The sequence below is a fragment of the Olea europaea genome, unplaced genomic scaffold (assembly GCF_002742605.1).
Source record: "Olea europaea var. sylvestris unplaced genomic scaffold, O_europaea_v1 scaffold1252, whole genome shotgun sequence".
Lineage (NCBI taxonomy): Eukaryota > Viridiplantae > Streptophyta > Magnoliopsida > Lamiales > Oleaceae > Olea > Olea europaea.
In genome coordinates, this window is record NW_019229960.1 from 385,705 (window position 1) to 391,918 (window position 6,214).

Below are 6,214 nucleotides of genomic sequence, written 5' to 3' on the forward strand. Positions count from 1 at the left end.
ACACCTCCAACTATAAATACCCAAGCCTTGCACAAATTTGGATAGTTGTTTATTGTACCTCTCATTGATAATACATTCATATCATCTCGTGATGATCCAAGAATATATTCAATCCTTGATTAAATCCATTCTTTCCTGAGATCATACAACTATAGATTTGGGAAAAATATCAATGTTCCAGAATCCAAAACACCCACTTTCTTTGTATAACAAGGAAAGTACTTTCTCAACTGGAACTTTAGAGGTTGCTGAAGATTGAGGAAGGGTGGACCACAAGTTCAGGAAGAACAAGAATTGGTGATTCTTGGGTATCCACTTAGAAGAGACAATTGTAGAAGATTGAGAAGCTAGTAGAGTCAGCAGATCTTGGAGATTACAGGAACTAGATAGAGAACTCTAGTGGAGTTGGTTAGGAAGCATCTAACTGTAAGGTTCATTGTCTAGAATGGAGGTAACTGACTTAGTCCTAGAGTGTTTATCCAGTTGGATTTCTTCGTCAACAATTACTGTGTCATTTACTGCTTTTGTATTACAAATTGCATATTCAAAGCTTTTGTATTACAAATTGAGTATTCAAAGATAGGGAAATTGACTTATATGCATAATCATCTAGAAACTATTAAAAAGTGACATGTTACTTTTAATAGAATAATTTCACAAGTAAGGTCGAACTAATTGGTAATCTAGATCCTTCTACGAAACTGTAAAGCAATATCCAAAGACTATCGAGGGGTATCTAGAACTTTTCAAGTGATATAAGAGCCTAAATTCGTGTCCTGACCTTGGTTTTTTCTAAATGAGTAGTTCATTAACTGTCTCGCCATATTTTGATGGCAATAATTATGCGTACAGGAAGGGTGCAATGAGAGTCTTTTAAAATCCATGGATGAGCGTATATACTTGAGTGTTGTAAATGGTTGGGTTGTCCCTTCTAGTACCACTAATAATGTTGTCACTCCCACCCTTATAGAAAACTAGTCAAAGCCTTATTTAGATTAGTGTAATTGAAATAGCAAAGCCTTACATGTCTTGTTTAGGGCTGTGTAACCAGAGGAATTTAGGAAAGTGTCCATGTGTGAGATAGCTAAAGAGGTTTGGAATATCTTATGGACCACACATTAGGGAACTCATGCTGTTAAGAACTCTAAATTGCAGATACTAACCACAAGGTTTGAAGAAATTAGAATGAGAGATGATTAGACCTTTGATGCCTTTTATGCGAGCATAAATGACATAGTAAATTTTAGTTTCAACCTAGGTGGGAGAATCCTGGAGTCTAAGATAGTTAGAAAAATTTTTAGATCCTTACTTGAACGATTTAAGCATAAAATCACGGCGATAGAGGAGATTAAGGATATAAATTCTATTAAGGTTGATGAATTGGTAGGACCTATCCAAACTTATGAACTAACCTTAGTTAAACCTGTAAAAGAAAAGTCATTGGCCTTGAACACTGCAAGGAATAAATGGAATGAATCTTTTGATTCAGATTCACCAAATGAAGCGGGGTTAGCCTTTCTTGCTAAAAAAATTTGAAAAATATTTAGGAATAAAAACAAACTTCATGAGAGACATAAAGGTGTCCTGAGTGAATCTAGAAAAAGATCTAAATCTATGAAAATGTCCTAATAGCAGTAGAAATCAGAATAAGGCTATGAATACTACTCTCACTAATGATGAGTTTAGCTCGAATAATCAGAGTGAGAAATCCACTTGTGAGAAAAGAAGAAAATGCGTTGTCTTCGCTACTAGGACTAGGAGTGGATCAAACAAGGGAGGTGAGAGAGATGACGACATAAACTGTGGTAAATTAGAAAGGACTATACAGACTCTTGAGGATATGTTAAAGGCTTCCATTTTAGAGTTCAAAGGTAGTTGGGATACTTATTTGTCGTTGATGGAGTTTACTTACAATAACAGTTACCACTATGGTATAGAAATGGCTCCTTTTGAAGCTTTATATGATAGGAAGTGCAGAACACCAGTTTGTTGGGATGAAACTGGTAAGAGGAAGTTAGTAGGCCATGAATTAGTTCAATTGACTTCAGAAAATATGAAATTGATCAGAAAAAGTTGAAAGCAACACAAAATAGACAGAAAAGTTATGCCGATGGACGTAGGAAAGATCTTGAATTCGGGATAAAGTTTTTTTTTTTTTAATTATCGCCTTGGAAAGAGGTTTTGTGATTTAAAAAGTGAGGAATGTAGATTTCATGATACATTGGACCTTATGAGATTACTGAGCGGATTGTTCCAGTTGTATTTCAATTAGATTTGCTAACTGAATTATCCAAGATCCATAATAGTTTTCATGTTTCCATACTCCACAAGTATATTGCAAATCACTCTCATGTTGTAGAGTCTCATCCAATTCAATTGAAGGAAAATTTGACCTATGTAGAAGAACCAGGGAGGATTATAGACAAATGATGCAAATTCAGCAAAGCAAGACAATTTCACTTGTAAATGTACTTTGAACGAATCGAGCAATAGATGAGATTACATGGGAGAATGAGGATCAGATGCGTGCTCAATATCATAATCTATTCGTTACAAGTAGAATTTCGATGATGAAATTCTTTTTAGGAGGTAAGATTATTACAACTCATTTCATTTAGTCAAAAATCAAAAGTTGACTTATTAAAGTCTAAGTCAAATATGGACTTAAATGAAAAAAATTATTTTATTGTTGTTTATTTTACAATTGAAAATACTTAAGGGTTTTAGATGGATAAAATAAAATTTTGAGGATGTACTTATTTATTAAACAAAGTTAAGGACTAAATATTATGTCTAATAGTTAAATAGAGGACTTCCTTTGCAAAAGTAGGTTAAAGAGTACAAGTGGCAATTTTTTAACAATTAACCCATTTTTCATTTGAAAAACACACAAAAGCTAGGGGAAAAAAGGGAAAGAAAGGAAGAAGAAAAGGAATTAAAAAAATAGAGCAAAGAAAGAAAAGAGGTAGGTTTGGCTATAAAAAACTTTATTCTTCAATTTCTCTAATTTCTCCAAGAGATTTAACATAATTTATGCCTAATTTTTAGGGTTTTGATTTGTTGGTATAAATTACACATTAAGAGAAATGAGTACCATTGTTTGTCAAAGTTTCTTGATTGGTTACTTTCCATTTACATTAAAGTAAGAAATACAATTTTTGGGCATATCATAAAATTTTTAGTTGGGTTCTTCAATAACTATTGTTAGTAAAAATGATTGTGATGATAAAATTCTCACATGAAAGCATGATTTTATGGAACAAGATGTAAAATAAATTGGTGCAAGTATGATTTCAAGTTTTCACTAGATGGAAGATAGGATAATTATTTTTATGCTTTGGATGAAGATTACTTTGATGAATTAGTTATTAGTAAAGGGTCTAGAAAGTGGAATTAGCTCCAATTGATTAAAGGAAAACTTGAGAAATTTATTCAAGTATTGAGAAACTTAGTTTAAGGGTAGCATTAGATATTAAAAGTCTTTTGATTTGATAGTGGTTATCTTGTATCGTATTTCTGGTGATAAAGAAATTGGAAAAGCTTACCGACCATCCTAGTCTGTAGCTTGTATTATGTGAGTTTTCATGCTTATTTTTCTGAAATAAATATTTATTGAATTTATATTAAGTCAAAAAGTTAATTATTTCATATAGTTGGTTTGATAGCATGATTTTTAGTATAAAGTGAATTTCATATCTTTGTAAAATTAAATTCAGTTAAGCTAAAACATTTCCTTGGCATGTTACAGTTGTATTAAATATTTCATCATTTTAAAGTTATTTTAAAAATTACAAAAAAGTACTCAGGTAATTTTACCTTAATCTATACTTGTGTGAATGTGTTTTCATGGTATATGATCTCATATGATTATTTTATCCACTCTGCATTGGTGTGAATGTGTTACCACAGTGTATGATCAGTTATGGTGATTTTACCCGCTCTACACTATTTTGAATATGTTTTCATAGCGTATGACCAGATTATAGCCTTTGGGCAGCTCTACCGAGTTGAGCCACACATTGTCATCAATTGTATGTCTCATTTTGTCAGTTTATACAGTTTATATTTTGGAATAAATGCGTCTTTTGTCAAAAATATTTTCATATCATGGTCTCACTGCATATTTTGTATATGTTATGCATTTGGAGTCTTCTGGTTTGTAAGGAAAGTAAATTTTATTCCAATGCATTTTATTTTGAATAATTGGTGATTTAAAGGGCTTGTGTATCCAATTTTATATTATATGCACAGAATTGGGAAAACTGATAGTTGATCGGGTGATTTTAGTACGTATTTCAAACGAAACTATGTCAAATTCCTTTAAAAATTCATCATAGTCAAAATAGGTCAATGTTGTCTTGGTGGTGGATGCGACACTTAGCTGGTATCTACCATTAACTCACAACATGTGTCGGGTCCATTCAAGTCATTCAAAACTGGTCGTGTCAATATTAGTCTCCAAGTGGGAGATTGTTAAACTGTGAAATCTAATTATTGTCGTTCTGCAACGTCGGTATGTGGATCAACATTATTTGAAATTTTGGACGAAGATTTTATTAAGGATAATTTAGGAATATCAAATTTTTAATTTCGATTTTGTCCTATTTTATCTTATAAATAGGATCGTCATTGGGATTTTCTATTACCATTAAAAAGAGATGGAGAAGATACGGTGTGCAATGTTCTCTTGTAACTTTTTTTCATAATAATAAATTACTTTAGTGGCAAAAGAGGACGTAAATCTTGTGTATTTTTCTGTCTATTTTTCTTTCTTTGATTTAATTGTTTGCTAGGGTTTCTAATTTTTCACAAATTTTAACTTTTAAGTACAATTAAGGTGGCGAAGAGCCGACATCGAGGTGCCAAACCTTCCCATCGATGTGAGCTCTTCGGAATAATTAGCCTGTTATCCCTAGAGTAACTTTTTTTCGCTCAATCATGTATGACTCTACCTTTAATTAGAGTAGGGTAAAACTCCCAAATCGATCCGAATTGAACCAAACCAAAAGGTTCTTCTTAAGTTAAATACTCGAGCGGATATTTGAATCGAGAATCAACAAGTTCGATTAGATTCTTGATTCTAGATCAAGAATTGAGGAACCGAGTCTCCCTAATTTTTTTTTTATTATTTTAAGTAAGGCAAATTATTTTATTTTTTTAAAATAAATTTGTTAACTAGTTAATTAAGCTCAAATCCAAAAATAGGATTCTTCTCAGTTCTAATTTTTAGTCCAAGCCTAATTAATCAAATTGACCTAAGTTTTACCCAATCCATTATTCTATCGTAATACCGTTTCTACTGTTCTGAAGAAATCGAATTGCAACTCAACAGCTCCTCTCTTAATTATTATAAGTTTGCTATCATCCTCTTCTGGTGATTTTAACAATCAAATCTATGAAGAACTCAACAAAAAGAGACATAAAAGACATGTAAGATTGGATTACATTATTTTATAAGAACTAATACTGAACATGTCATTAGTTGAGTTAATGGAGCTTTATAAATATTAAAAACATTAATTATGGTACAAAACCTGGGAACTCAATGGAACCGAACTCAAACAATTTTATAATTAAAGTTGGATCTAACGATTCCATTTACTAAATAATCGAAAATTTCTGGTCCGATTCGATTCTCGTTAGAATCAAATTTAACTGGACCATGCCCACGACTACCCTAAATTCCCTTGTAAGATGATAGTTTGTTCGAGAACACAAATCTTAGTATAAATAATTATCTGAGTTTTGAAAAAGGTTGAATTACTCTGTTGTACTTTTTGGAAGAGACCAGCATTATTAATAAAAATAGTCCAAATTCTCATATGTCAAACTATTGTTTACATATTTAAACGACTTAAGAATTTAATGTTAATCAATATTAATTCTTCTAAAAATAAATGTTGTGTTTGACTTTACAAAACCAATTCAGTACTCATCTTCTGTCACATCCCACTCTTTTATAGTCAAAGTCAAAGAATTATTTAGTCAAAGTCAAATAAGAACTTAAGTTGATCAAATAATTTTATTTGGCTTAACTTGTAGTTACTAATATTTAAAGGGCCAAAAAATAAAAAAGCGAGGAAATTTTGGATTTAGATCCCTATTATTACAAATAAAGGGACTAAATATTATGCTAAATTAAAGAAAATGGACTTCCTTTGCAAAAGTGGGTTAATGGAGTACAAGTGTCATGCTTTTAAGGACCATGATGGAC